The sequence below is a fragment of the Aricia agestis genome, chromosome 16 (genome assembly GCF_905147365.1).
Source record: "Aricia agestis chromosome 16, ilAriAges1.1, whole genome shotgun sequence".
Taxonomy (NCBI): Eukaryota; Metazoa; Arthropoda; class Insecta; order Lepidoptera; family Lycaenidae; genus Aricia; species Aricia agestis.
This window is the reverse complement of record NC_056421.1, coordinates 1407596-1423263: the sequence shown is the minus strand read 5'-3', so window position 1 is coordinate 1423263 and position 15668 is coordinate 1407596. Positions and strand designations below refer to the sequence as shown.

General features: G+C 38.4%; 1 protein-coding gene across 4 annotated transcripts in view; it reads right to left on the bottom strand.

Annotated features, from left to right (window-relative positions):
- The window catches only part of LOC121734924 (1-phosphatidylinositol 4,5-bisphosphate phosphodiesterase), a 70927-nt gene that overhangs the window by 43747 nt on the left and 11512 nt on the right, over positions 1–15668 (bottom strand). The window lies entirely within an intron of this gene.

Genomic DNA, 15668 nt, shown 5'->3' with positions numbered 1-15668 from the left:
CAAGATAAGCCCTTTTAAATAATTTCCCCCGATTTTGCCACATTCTTCTATTAGTCTTAGCGTGATAAAATATAGCATATAGCCTTCCTCAATAAATGGGCTATCTAACACTGAAATAATTTTTCAAATCGGACCAGTAGTTCCTGAGATTAGCGCGTTCAAGTTAGCCCTTTCAAATAATTTTCCACATTTTCCTCTATTTCTTCGCTCCTATTAGTCTTAACGAGATAAAATATAGCTTAAAGCATTTCTCGATAAATTGGCTATCTAACACTGAAAGAATCATCAAAATCCGTTGAGACTTGCGTAGTTTTAAAGTTTAAAGGGAACAAACTGAGGGAAAAAAGCGACTTTGTTTTATAATATGTATAGATTTGTGACGAAGTTCTTCCACATTGATCTAATAACAAGTCACAAATGTATACCGGGTGGACCTTGGAGCTCAAGATCTCCATGAGGCGCGAGGTCACTCATCTCATCTAATCTGTCAGGTCAAGAAGATATCGAGTGTTTTCCCCAATTCATTATGTATGAGGAAAGCGTCTATTTCCTTGTTAGGTTTAGGGCTACATTTTAACATCCACCTAAGTTATATTTTAGAGTAACCACCTAACAAAGTATTTGAGTTGGTTATATATAGGTTTTTTAAATTTTTCCACTAAAAAGACTACAAATATTTCCATGAAAAGTAAAAACTGTAATAATTATTAACTTAAGTACTTGTCGCAGGACCTACATTCCGATATTGCTATTTAACCGTTTTGATGCAGTCACTGAATAAGAATACTCACTAGAAAATGTATCTGCAACCTGTAATGTTAGTAATGTACATCTGTAATGTAAATAATCTCATGAAATATTATACATCTATCGCATATATATTTTATTGTCTTACTCTTCCAAACAGCTTGAACCCCTTGGAATTACGCCGAGATGTAGCTTCACTCTGCATCCTCTATCGGTTGATCACGGGGAGTGCTCTGAGGAATTGTTCGGAATCATACCACTGCAACTTTTCGCCATCGTCCTACGCGAAAAATATACCATCCTCATCACCTTGATGAGTGGCAGTCTTGCACCGTGCGTTTCTCGCGTAACTTTCTGCCGCGCACTGTAAAACTTTGGAACAAACTGTCACCAGCAGTATTTTCGGACCTATACGACCTGCAAACTTTCAAGAAAAGAGCGTATTCCCTCTTAAGAGGAGTCCACACCGCCCTTTTTCCAAAAAAATGGCAAGATTTTCCGCTGTGTTCAAACATCCAGAAAACAGATTTGGCTAGATTATACAACAAAAAAACGTAGAAACACAGCTCAAGCCTTTCTTTAATCTTTAATGAAAAAAGTACTTAAATCGGTTAAGTTTTGGAGACGGAATCAGGGGACAACGAATCGTTGATTTTCTGCAGTTGTCTCTATCGCGTTCTGCGGTATAGGCTTGAGGTAAGGGAGACAGCAGCTATAGATATTACACGTACTTTTTTGCATTTCTCTAGCCCCTGGTGTATCCTCTTAAAAGGCCGGCAACGCACCTGCAGCTCTTCTGATGTTGCGAGTGTCCACGGGCGACGGTAGTTGCTTTCCATTAGGCGACCCGTTTGCCCCCTTATTTCATTAAAAAAATAAAAAATGGGTCGTTTGACGATAAATAATAATTTGTGTCTAATTATAAGAGAGAGCCGCTCCGTTTTGCTGTTTGATCGATTCATCGCCCCCGAAACCCCCTATATACTAAATTTCATGAAAATCGTTGGAGCCGATTCCGAGATTCCAATTATATATATAACGGCGTGCGCGATTAATTTGTCTATTGGCAACTTATTTTGAGATAAGTTTCATAATGTATGTTATCTGTTGGAGCGGCCAGTACCGGATGGGGTTTTGAGTGACGCCGTCTATCTGACGATGGACATTTTGATAGGTGACAACCGTCATCTGGAAAATGCCCAGATTTAAGAATGTCGGGAAGTACGGTGGATGCGCCCAAACCCATCGGCTCCAAATCTGACGATACCTGGTTAATCACAGCTTTATTTCAGCACCTAATGTACGCCCACAATCATGGAGGATGAATGCAATGTTATTCCACAGTTATTGAATCAGTTTCTAATACCGCTCGACGATCCGATATCAGAAGTGGGTTTACCCGGAACGGATGGTAAATTTTTCAGGTCAAATTTTTCTTAATATTGGAGATAATTAAAACGATCTTTGAAAGCATGAATTTCGGAATGCATTAAAGGCAAATGATAGAGTTGCTCTGTGAAACTGAATGTTACTGAAACTGAAAATCTATGCGAGATTAATAAGATATCGATTTATAAGATATTTTGATATTTCCTAAATTTAACCCGGATCTTTCGAAGAGTAGATCGCGGGCTCGCTATAATATGGATGCGTGTAGTAGCCTCATGGTTAACGCGAAATAGCTTTGGTAGTATGAGACCAATTGCAGGATTTTTAAGCACTCTTTAATTATGTTGAGATTCATGCTGCAACTATGCACATCTGTGCATAGTTGCATTGCATAGTTGCAATCTCAGCATAATACCATGAAAAGATGCACTTTCCGACGTCAGCATTTCCTCTAAATAATCTTATTTAGAGGAAATGCTGACGTCGGAAAGTGCATCTTTTCATGTTATTATGCTACGCGTTTATTTCGTGTACTTATGAGATAATGGCGATCGTTATCTGTGGAACAGATTTAATTGCAGTTGATCCATGAATGCAACTAAAATTTATTTACTCCCTAATCCGATTTACGATTGAAATTGACATTAGAGTTCAGTTGCAGAAAGAATTATTCATGGCTTTAACTTATCATAAAAGGGCTTTTGGAAATACTATCTGAGTAACGAGTATTTAAAGGATGTAATGATCACGAATGGATCAAACGAGGCGATGATATAAATTTGGCAAAATGGGTTACATACGTGTTAATCGAATGTTCAGATAGGAATAGTTTTGATAGCGTTACTAAAATTCATACTGAGTTTTCAGGTACCAAAATCGTACAATACAGTGTGCTAAAGATGATGGAATTGTGAGAAAGTCACTTCACGTTTGCTATTGGTGTAACGAAAGGATCACGTCTTAACAGAGTGGCCAAAACAGGACTCTAAGGGTGATCAGATTGAACGTCGGTTTGATATTTGTACTGTTTTATGAGCTACTGTGGACTTTTCTGCATCTAAGTTGGTGAGATGTTTTCATTCTGATTTAGTTTCAATTAATGATGTGCTCTTTGGCCGAGGAAAGTGTAGCCAGTACATTTCTGGGCAGAAACCAATAAATCAATGAAAGTTTTATTTCGATATTGGAATGATACAATACCTTCAAATCGTAAAGTTATTTTGACGAGTATGGGTTATGGGGTTATGTTTGGTAATAGTTTAGTATGAATACTGAATTGTAATTAGCAATTGATGACTACAGTTGTAATACAGAATAATGCAATTTACTATTTTACGTTTGTTTATAGTAACCAATGCATTTTAAATAATGGTATTATTGTGGTCGAAAGAGATTTGAGAGATGAAAATATCATGATAATCTTAAGTAGAAAAAGAGACTCGAACAAACCTACTGTGTCTATTGGTAAATGTTTCAAATAATAATCACGTCAGGATTAGGAAGCTTACAAACGATTATTGTATTTCCTGTAAACTCTTAAAGTCTTACTCTGGTAAAGTTAAACCTGAATTGAAGCTGATCCCCAAAGGATTAGAAATTTTAGTGCCATCAGGCATGCGATATGACAAAGATTGCGTTTTTGTGTTATTATAGATTCTTTCACGCTTTATCACAATGTGAATAGTGACGCAGTTAATTAAAATTGAGCTTTTCTATGTTTGAGGCTCCGATTGCATGAGTTTTGACATACTTAACATTATTAGATTGAATATGATGATGTAACTCTGGTATAGTTTTACGCATTTTACGTCAGGACAAGTCAGGACGCACCGTAACGGCGTCAAACAGAAAAAGTTTATCATGTCGAGACTAGAGATTTGTATTTTGTTTTCATCAAAGTTAATAAATGCCTGTGTGGCAAAGGTGGCATTTGTGGCAAAGATGGCTTGTGTAGTAAAGTGGCCTATCATGATTCATGAGGCAAAGGTGGCCCGAGTGGCAAGGTTCACATTTGTGGCAAAGGTGCCCTGCGTGGCAATGGTGGCCTATGTGGCAATGTTGGCCTGTGTGGTAACGTTGGCCTGTGTGGCAATGTTGACCTGTGAGGCAATGTTGGTTTGTGTAGCATAGCCTGTGTGGCAAATGGAGCCTGTGTAGAATAGCCTATGTGGCAACTTTAGCCTATGTAGCAAATGCAGCTTGAGTGGCACAAGACTTTTTTGGTACGCGTTGACAATGGGTAATGTCACAGTTTGTTTATTATCACAGTTTGTTTATTTTGCAAAGTTTTATCATGACAGACAAGATGCTGTTGAATCTATGGTAATGTTATAAGAATCCAGTATGGTCAGTTTGGCCGAGCGTATAGTAAACTGTAAAGGAGCATAAAGTGTTCATTTTGTTGGTTTCTGACTTAGAGATAGGACACACGAGGACGTGTGATATGCAGGACGGCCGTAAAGGCGTGCGCGATTAATTTGTCTATTGGCAACTTATTTTGAGATAAGTTTCATAATGTATGTTATCTGTTGGAGCGGCCAGTATCGGATGGGGTTTTGAGTGACGCCGTCTATCTGACGATGGACATTTTGATAGGTGACAACCGTCATCTGGAAAATGCCCAGATTTAAGAATGTCGGGAAGTACGGTGGATGCGCCCAAACCCATCGGCTCCAAATCTGACGATACCTGGTTAATCACAGCTTTATTTCAGCATCTAATGTACGCCCACAATCATGGAGGATGAATGCAATGTTATTCCACAGTTATTGAATCAGTTTCTAATACTGCTCGACGATCCGATATATATATATATATATATATACAAGAATTGCTCGTTTAAAGATATAAGATAATATATATTTTTTTAATTATTTATTTATTATTAGAAACACAGTAGTACAAACACAAACACATATGGACGTGTGACTTGTGAGTTACAACTTACAAGCTAGTTGTAACTTGTAAGTACTAGTTAGCAACACCAGAACTTAACTCATTCAATTACGCTCCAACTTCGTAGTTAACTAGATCTAATAAGCCGTTCATGATCCAGAATAGGGATCTATTGCATTTACAAGTAAGCAATTTGAATTATTTTGAATATAATTGTCGCGAAACGTTAGCTCAGCTCCTTAATACTCTTCTAAATTACTCATTTAAATGCTATTAGACTGAATATTTACTCTTTATTTTACTCCATTCTCATTACACACAATTCACAATAATACACAAAATTTTCTCTATAAAAGTCATCATTTTGGATTATGTCACATTTCAAAAACAAAGAAAAATAAACTTACAAAAAGGTTAAAAACGTTTTAGACAATAATTCATGTCAAACAAGTCGAGTATCTAGATTGGGATTTAGGTTAGCCGTTTGGTATTAGTTATTACTTATTTAGAGTATTCCCAAAGTTGATGGTCGCTCTTACGTCTGTTGGGACTTGGGGACATGTGAAGAAACCTTCCAGCTTTTATAAAATGACGAATGTTTGGCTGCCCCATAAAGTTAATAGGTAAGTATACCTAGCGGAATAGAGAAACAAAGGCCTGAGTAAGCGAGATGTCACTATCAGTGACACTGCGTGGTAAAAAGAGACGTGTGATACATGTATCACACGTCTCTTTTTACCACGCAGTTTTTACCACGCAGTCAGTAGGTTCTGCTGTCATGACAGCAGAACCAATTTTTTTTTCATCTTTTTGACGTTCAGTCGGCACTTATCGGCACGTTGACAATTTAATCTCTTAGAAAGATGCTTGTAAGTGTAAGTAAATAAACAAATCTTTACACACAGACGTAAATCAATTTCGGTTTCGTTTGACAGCTCTAGATTGTTGCTCTATTCCGCTAGGTATATTAACTTTATGGGCTGCCCCTGGATTTTGGTCTATAAAGAGTTTTGAAAAAAAAGTGGCCATTTTTCTTATCAAAGGGCAAACGAATTTCCACGCAACAGACCCAGTTTCATCAAGCAATGTTAAATAAATAATGGCTTGTTAAATCAGTTAATGGCCTGTTAGAGCTATCGAGCGTTCCACCATGCCCTAATGTCATGTTAAATCACCTAACACGGTGTTAAATTTAATTCCTGCTGTGGAGGTCCGTTAAATATTTAACAGGCTGTTATATGAGTCAAAATAACAACTTTCAAAGACAATAATATGCAATATCAATAAAAGAATCTGTTTTGACTTTTGAGTCTTTCCGCCATGTTTCCGCTAAGTCCTTATTATTAATTATTTTCATAGTTATGAATAATTATTTTTTTTCACTTTGTCAAAAATTCAGCCCTCGGATTCTCCTTGACATTGCAAATATACTAACTTGTATCAAAATTACCAAACCGAAATACGTAAATAAAAGTTTGTATTATGATTCATGTTTTCAGCTTTGAAAAAAGTGAAAGTTAAAGTTAAGATTAAAGTTATGGTTACAGTTAAGCATAAATTTAGCTTTAACTTTAACCTTAACTTTGACCGGAGAAATTGACAGCTGGTCCAACAACGTAGGCGGGGGTGCTGTTGGTAAAGGAGAACTGTCAAAAATGGCGTTTTTGTATGATGGCAGCGTTAGTTCCTTTTTTCGCCACGTGCATTTTAAACCTTGTCGAGCTCTATGGTTATGGTTAAATATGGCGTCTTGATGGCGTCCATTTTTAACTTTAACCAAAGATTTGACATTTTGCATTGTAGTTAAAGTTATAGTTAAAGTTACAGTTAAAGTTAATTGGTGTGAACTGCAACCCAACCTAAGTTTCACTAGCATAGAGTATAGACTATTTATTTATGAAAGTTGTACACTAGGTAATATTTTATGTACTTCCTAGTGCTGCAGACTCGTTGGAAGTGTAGTGATAAAGTGACCTACATTCAGTTCCCGGTCCATTTCGCTAATGGCCGCTGTCCGTTGACGCTGTTGACACTGTAAAACTACCCCTCCTCATTGATTTTTAGTTTTTACTGAACGTTATTAATATTTCTTGATAACATTACTTATTTATTAAACATGTGATCTGAAAACTTTTTACGACAGAAGTATTGCATAGCTATGCAATATTTTGCTTGGCTCCTTTTACATTTCATGTTTTTGGTGGGATTAATATTTCTTGATAACATCACTTATTTATTAAACTTAATTCCACTTGTTATACACACCATAATTATTGTCTTCTTATTGATATATAATAGAAACTTAACGTTTTTTCATTAACATTCGGTAGAGCTACGCGGGTCTACGCCTCTACGAGCCCCGTAGCCTAGTAACTAAAGTCCTATATTATGGAGTGTAGATGGAGGAGAACTATCTCTGTATGTGTGTCCGCTGAAATGCGTTAAATTAAGGTGGCGCTACAGTAGCAACAGGGTAAATTTTAAATCATTTAGCAGCTTTTATTTCAGCTATTTTAGGTTATATTTTTCAAAATATATTGTTTAAATAATATTTAAATACTTAATATATATTTATATTTTGTCACCAACGGCTATATTCATTCCATACCCTTTGCTGCAGCTAGCGCCACTCTTGGAGGATTTTTCAACTGTTATTTACTGCGTACAGCTGGACACTTTTTCAAATATCCCCCAAATAAGATAGTTCTCCTCCATCTACCCTCCATATAAAGTCCGACAAGGCTTTAAATAAACGTGAGCGGGGGCGCTGCTGGTAAAGGCGAACTGTCAAAAATAGCTTTTTTGTATGATGACTGCGTTAGTTCCTTTTTTCGCCACGTTCATTTAAAGCCTTGTCGAGCTTTATTTAGTAATTCTACTCTACCAATTACCACGTGGTCAGGCAGTATCTCCTATAGTAAGTACTACTTTTATTACTTTCAGTGCTCGCAGATTTCGCACAAACAAATAACATCTTCTGTTAATCCTACACAAATAGATCATGTTTCTTTATATACGAAAATCAAAAGTAGCGTCCCCGTCATACTTACTACTGGTAGCAGTTACGCGTAGACGCGGAGATTAGACCAAGGAGGATTTGGCTAAAGTGTCTCACTCTCACCATGTCCTTTCTCGGGACTCAAAATATCCACCAACTTGCTTTAACTTCAAGTACCTATACAATAATATCAAATAAATTTAATACGTGGGAGAGCCATGCTTCGGCACGAATGGGCCGGCTCGACCGGATAAATACCACGTTCTCACAGAAAACCGGCGTGAAACAGCGCTTGCGCTGTGTTTCGCCGAGTGAGTGAGTTTACCGGAGGCCCAATCCCCTAACCTCGACTATTCCCTTCCCAACCCTCCCTTATTACCCTATTCCCTCTTAAAAGGTCGGCAACGCACTTGCAGCTCTTCTGATGCTGCGAGTGTCCATGGGCGACGGAAGTTGCTTTCCATCAGGTGCCCCCTTATTTCATAAAAAAAATCTCTGATTAAAGTCAATAATGGACGATAACCTTCTGAAATCTGTGACGATAACCATAGCCGCTCAATTTTGCTTGGTTAAATTAAGGTTAAGTTTGACAGTGTTGCCATAACAAATTATTTTTTCCTGTCAATTTATACGGGTTATTCATTTCTTATAATTACTCTTAACCTCGCTAACTTCTGTTCTGTGGTTATTGTTATGGTTATTGCTAAAATTAACCTCTGTAAAGCTAAAACAACGCCTGTTGTGCAACCCACTCTTAGAGCACAATGATAACGTATCGAGATACGTTTCCCCGAGAAGAGCCGGACACCCCTAAAAACAACGCCTGTTGTGCTTTAGATCCTCGGCTGCTTCGACAATCGAAGCAGCCGAGGATCTAAAGCAAAGGCTATCGCTACGAACTGGCAACAAAGTTAAAGATAAAGTTCGTACCATGGCCTCTTTGCTGGTAAATGGAACAAAAGAAACCTACAAAAGGTTGATAGTTGACGAGGCCCTCATGAACCATTTCGGCTCAATCGTCATGGCGAATCAGTTAACAGGCGCCAACGATGTTATCCTCATTGGAGATATTAACCAACTCCCGTTTATAGAGCGTGAAAACCTCTTTAAACTTAATTACACTCGTCCAAACCTGGTAACCAGCATCACCCAGGAGTTGTCTTGCACACACAGGAGCCCTATGGATGTGGCATACGCCTTAAGCATGGTCTATAATAACATCTATTCATCGAAGGAAATAGTGCGGTCCCTAAAGCTAATGAAGTATTCAGGAGCGAGAATACCTAAAACCAATCTAAATACCCTGTATCTTGTCCACACACAAGAGGAGAAAGCAGCCCTCACTAATACAGGCTATGGATCGGGAACGGACTCTCGCGTCCTCACAATCCATGAAGCTCAGGGATTAACGAGTCCCTCGGTGATCATCATACAGACCAAGTCCCGAAAGCTGGCAATCCATGACAGCGTTCCTCATGCAGTTGTAGCCATATCCCGGCACACTAACACCTGTGTCTATTACACTGACACTGATGGAGACGCTGTGGCAAGCTTCATAAAAAGAGCCACGGAGGTGTCAACCGAACACATAAGAGATTATAATATAAAAATGGCTATAAAAGACAGGAACGATAAAGTCCTAAGCCACATGGCGGGTAGATTCGACACAGAACGATGTCTTTTTAACAACCTAGAAACTCCACCCAGCTTGAGTGACCCCTCTCCACCAAGCCAATGTCACAACATCTAAAGGCAAAGGGTGGAGCAGCAAAAAATCTAAGGAAATCGGAAAATGTCGGATCTACTGGCCGCCACACCGACTGGGACCTCACCGTTCAAAACATTAATATTATTATTATGCAATTTATAAAACAATAAATGTATATATTTATTTATTATATGTATAACATATTATACTCTATTCTATTAAATATACATATACACATATATATATATAAAAAAAAAAAAAAAAAAAAAAAAAAATGTCCATGGCGTGATGGACCACAATTAATTAAAATTCATAATATTATTTCAATTATCCTTGGTGCGAAAAATCTAAATAATAAAATAACAAAAAAAGGATATGGACGAACAGTCTATAGACGGCCCCAATTTTATAATAAAAAAAAAAAAAAAAAAAAAAACCCACTCTTAGAGTCAATATTTTGTAGGTACTTCAAAAATCAATACCGTCAAACAACGTGACGTAAGGTCCACGTGACGGCCGGTGACTCAATGGCTTCTTGATGCCATTACAGTAATGAGATTCCAGCATTCCAGTCCACGTGATAAACGAGTCGCTGGCCCTAAATATAATATACTAGCTGTTGCCCGCGACTTCATCCGCGTTAACATAGTATAATAACAGAGATGGATAGTTTTCTCCTTTTTGTTTTTGTTGTTCCTTATACAAAGGGTAAAAACGGACCCTATTTAAGCAAACGTCAAACGCAAACGTCAATAAACTTTCATGTTTCTAACTCAAGAAATGACGGACTTTCATTAAAACTTTCAACCCTTATTTCACCCCCTTCGGGGTAAAATTTTCAAATTTCCTTCCTTAGTGGGTGTCTACTTAATAAAACAACCCTACTCACCAAATTTCGTGGCTGTAACTTTTACAGTTTTTGCTCAGCGATGATGAATCAGTCAGTCAGTCAGTCAGGACATGTAATTTTATAAGTATAGATAGGGCCTGTTTCACCACTTTCTGATAAGTGCTGGATAGGCTATCCACCACTTAACTTGACAGATAGAGTATGGAGAATCTGTCAAAAGAGTTGTGGATAGCCTATCCGGCACTTTATCAGGAAGTGGTGAAACAGGCCCTTAATATTATATGAATTCCGATCCTGCTATCCGACAGAGTAAGATCCTAGAGCGATCAGACATAACTTATTTTCACGTGGATGAAACCTTAGGTTCTCAGTAGTGTATCATGTAAGTACTTAGAATACCTGCGTGTTTGTGGAGCTCTACATGTGACACTTGGGCAGGTACCAGGTGAGAAAGGTAACAAAAATTAGTCTTATTAAACGTAATTCTCTAAGTACATGAGGCCTACTGAAAACCTAAGGTAAAATCCACGTGAGAATAATTATTTATGTCTGACCTCTGTGGGATCTGGGACCCCTAGTTTCGGTATAATAAAAGCAACTTAATAATAGTTATCAATTATCATAAAATCCATACTAATATTATAAATGCGAAAGTGTGTCTGTCTGTCTGTCTGTTACCTCTTCACGCCCAAACCGCTGAACCGATTTTGCTGAAATTCGGTATGGAGATACTTTGAGTCCCGAGGAAGGACATAGGATACTTTTTATCCCGGAAAAATGTACGGTTCTCGCGCGATAAACGAATTTTGGCGCAACGGAGTTGCGGGCGACATCTAGTGTCTAATCTAATATAAGTAACGTCATACGCTTTACTTCGGTGCTAGACGGATTTTAATGAAAGGCACAGATTAAGTAGACCCCGTCATTTTTAAAGGACTAAGGATCTTTTTTGATGCAGGAACATACAGATTACGGACCGCGGGATCTTTTTTTTTATGAAATAAGTTGGCAAACGAGCAAACGGGTCACCTGATGGAAAGCAACTTCGTCGCCCATGGACACTCGCAGCATCAGAAGAGCTGCAGGTGCGTTGCCGGCCTTTTAAGAGGGAATAGGGTAATAGGGGAGGGTAGGGATGGGAAGGGAATAGGGGATGGTAGGGAAGGGAATAGGGGAGGGTAGGGAAGGGAATAGGGGAGGGTAGGGAAGGGAATAGGTTAGGGGATTGGGCCTCCGGTAAACTCACTCACTCGGCGAAACACAGCGCAAGCGCTGTTTCACGCCGGTTTCCTGTGAGAACGTGGTATTTCTCCGGTCGAGCCGGCCCATTCGTGCCGAAGTATGGCTCTCCCACATATAGTGTATACAGTGTGTAACAAAAACTAGTGATAATACTTTAGGGTGTGTACATGTTCCTTGTAGAGAGTTCACTGTGAAAGTAGCAGCTCTGAAAGACGAACATTTTTTTTCACTTTTGTATGGGCAAGGGCCCGAGCGTCACGAGTTTCCCCATACAAAAGTGAAAAAAAATTTTGGTATTTCAGAGCTGCTACTTTCACAGTGAACTCTCTACAAGGAACACGTACACACCCTAAATTATTATCACTTGTTTTTGTTACACCCTGTATATTGTATATATTAAATATAGTGTATATATTTAAATTCATTATTGCTAGAATATAGATTATAGAACAAAGTGGAGTCGTCCTATATCTCAGTTCCTAGAATACTGTAACAGTTTGTTGGTAACTTACATAACTACGAGTTCTAACTAGACTTACAAATTCTAAGTACAATATACACTAGAAACTTGGTTATTAGAATTTCGAACTATTAAATATTCTGACCAAACAAAACTGACCGCTCGGGCTTACTAACATTTGCTGACAAACAATAGCTATGTCAATAAATCTACGAATAGACGCTGGTAACAAAGTTTATGAGACTACAAAGTACAAAATTACACTACAAAATAATACATACACTAGGTGATTCCACAGTACACCACAATTCGTTTATTGCGACATTTTCCCAGGATATAAAGTACCCTATGTCCTTTCCCTCTCTACACGAAGTTTCAACAAAATCGGTTCAGCGGTTTGGGTGATTATTAGTGTGGATTGAGACTTGAGTATCTCATTTTCGACGTGGCATAAGAGCCTGATGTCCATACGTTTCTGTGATCGCTTACGTCGATAATTATTAGTATGTACTTAATTACTTGATCCTGATGATAAGACAGGACTTACTTGATACTGCTGTCATAGTCCTGACACCTGAGTCCTGACTAGTCACTAGTAATTTTATTTCCTGATCGCCTAGCCTAAGATCTACCTTAGATGCTCTCTTATTGCCTAAGATCGAAATCACATCCGATTTATGAGAATCACGCCCCTGATACATTCGATCCAGGTAGAAAAACAGCGTTGAATTACAACTCTGAGCAAAAACAATAGAGTTCAATTTCCTTTAATAGCTCAATAAACCCTAAACGTGGTTTAAGCTCTCAACAAAGCCGTTTACCCATAAGAGCACGTGTATACACGTTTCGCGATCACAACCCTTTAACTTATGATATCGGCATAAGGAACGAAAACGTGACAAAGTTTTAGATTTTCACAAAATCTTTTTTTTTCATTTAGTATAGCAATTAGCAGCGATTCTCAAACTTTTTTGGTGGCGGAACCTTTTTAAGAACTGTCAAATGACATTTTTGACGGATCCCAAAAAAAAAAGGATTTCATTACAATTGTTAATTTCTAAAACCAATTTGTTTATCGCTCGATATAGATGAGAGAAAGGGAATACAAGGCACCAGGGCTCTACGGAGCACACTCTGAGAATGACTGTGCTATAGTAGGTATGATCTATCATAACTCATAAGTCATAAGCCCCCGGTCGGTCCAACCGAAAGCCATTTAAACTGAAAAAAAAAAGATCTGTTGACACTTTCGGAATCACGTCGATGATGTTTTAGTACACTTCTGTGATTCAAAATAACTTTAAAGTAGGAAAACAATGCAGTGTAAGTAAATACTTTTCTGTTTTAGGCGACTTTGCTTTTAACAACACAGTGGCTACTGGCTACATTCTGTATTTACAGTGCTGATAATACAATACATTATCAAGGTCAACAGATGCTCTTATCAGAATCCCGAATTGCGAAATAATTTGTCGGATAAAAATTATGGTGCTTTTAAAATCGCATTAACACATTAATTTACATTGTAATGTGTCCTGGTAATAGAATAAAGTTGAGATTTTCATAAAATGTGAGAAAGGTAATGTAGGTTTCTTCTCCATAGATCATCGAGATAAAATGTACGGTTTCCGGTTCCCGAGAGGTAAACTGACTTCGTAGACGAAGTTACGGGCATCTAGTAAACCAGTCGTCCTCAAAGTTTGTTCAGCGGAGCCCTGGGGCTTCGCAATGGCCTTGTAAGGGCTCCGCTAAAAATAGATAGTTTTTAGAAATGCAACAGACACCAGAATGATGACAATTCATTTTAAACAAAACATTATTTTTGGGGGTCCGTGGAAAATATCTCTTCTTAAAATGGGTTCCTCCACCAAAAAAGTTTGAGAGCCGCTGCAGTAAACTGTAATCCACACAGTTAACCGTAACACGGAATGATAACACAAACACATCAGCTATATTTAGACGGCGTGACTCACGTAAACAAACTCCGCTCACTAGATATGAATGGATAACTTGTATGACGATATAGTTCATCCTAGTAACGTTATTAATGAGAAAGTGTGTCAGTCTGTACTTCAGTTTTCATTGTTAAGCTACTGAACTGTTTTGGATGAAGGGCAGATTACCGATAATCATACTCAGTCCAGACTCCAGGGGAGAGACATCTGAGTGCTTAGTTAAAATGCATTCGCTAGACATAGTATAAACATCGTGATCCTCCATCACATGTAAGTTGTAACCTCTTCACTGTTATGCTGCTGAACTGATTAATGATTTGGATGAGGTGTGCAGATAATATAATGATACCTACTGAGAAGAGGGAAAATATAATTAAGTGCTTAGTCAAAATGCATTTGCTAGTTCGATAACGAAGTTTTGTACGTGGGAGAGCCATGCTTCGGCACGAATGGGCCGGCTCGACCGGAGAAATACCACGTCCTCACAGAAAACCGGCTTGAAACAGCACTTGCGCTGTGTTTCGCCGAGTGAGTGAGTTTACCGGAGGCCCAATCCCCTACCCTATTCCCTTCCATACCCTCCCCTATTCCCTTCCCTTCCCTATCCTCCCCTATTACCCTATTAAAAGGCCGGCAACGCACCTGCAGCTCTCTGATGCTGCGAGTGTCCATGGACGACGGAAGTTGCTTTCCATCAGGTGACCCGTTTGCTCGTTTGCCCCCCCCTTATATCATAAAAAAAAAGTTGCCAGCGAAGTGCCATGGCGCAGGCGATTGCAATCACAGCAACATTTCTTTTAGTTAAATGTCAAACTCCATTCTTGATTTCGAACTTCGAACGAAGCTTTTAAAAGTGTCGTTCGAAGTTCGAAACTTCTTTATTTCCCCTTAATAACTAATTGTTAGTAAATTCTATGTTCTATGATCTATCTTAGTTTTTCCTAAAGCAGGGGTTCCCAAACTGTGCGCTGCGGCGCCCTGGTGCGCCGTGGAAAGGCAAGAGGGGCGCTGTAACTCGATCCTCCATCATTATCCGAAACCACATAATATTATAAAATTAAATTATAATATTAATTATGTAAATCAGGTAGATGATTGAATATTTGTTTATTACTCTTTACCTGCTTAACCTAACATAATCACGAAATATCTTTTTTTAATAGCTAGGTAAAGTAGGGCGCCGTGACAAAATATTTTACTTGTAACTGCGCCGCAGGCTGACAAAGATTGGGTACCCCTAACCTACAGTATTCAATCTCTCATGTAACATGTTGGATGCGAGTAGCAGGAGATCGGTCATCTTAGAGTTCATTGAGAGAGGCCTATGTGATATGTCCAGCAGTGGACGACTATATAATAGGCTGATATGATGATGATGATTCAATCCAGGTATATTTCACTCAATGAGCTATTTCTGTATCAAA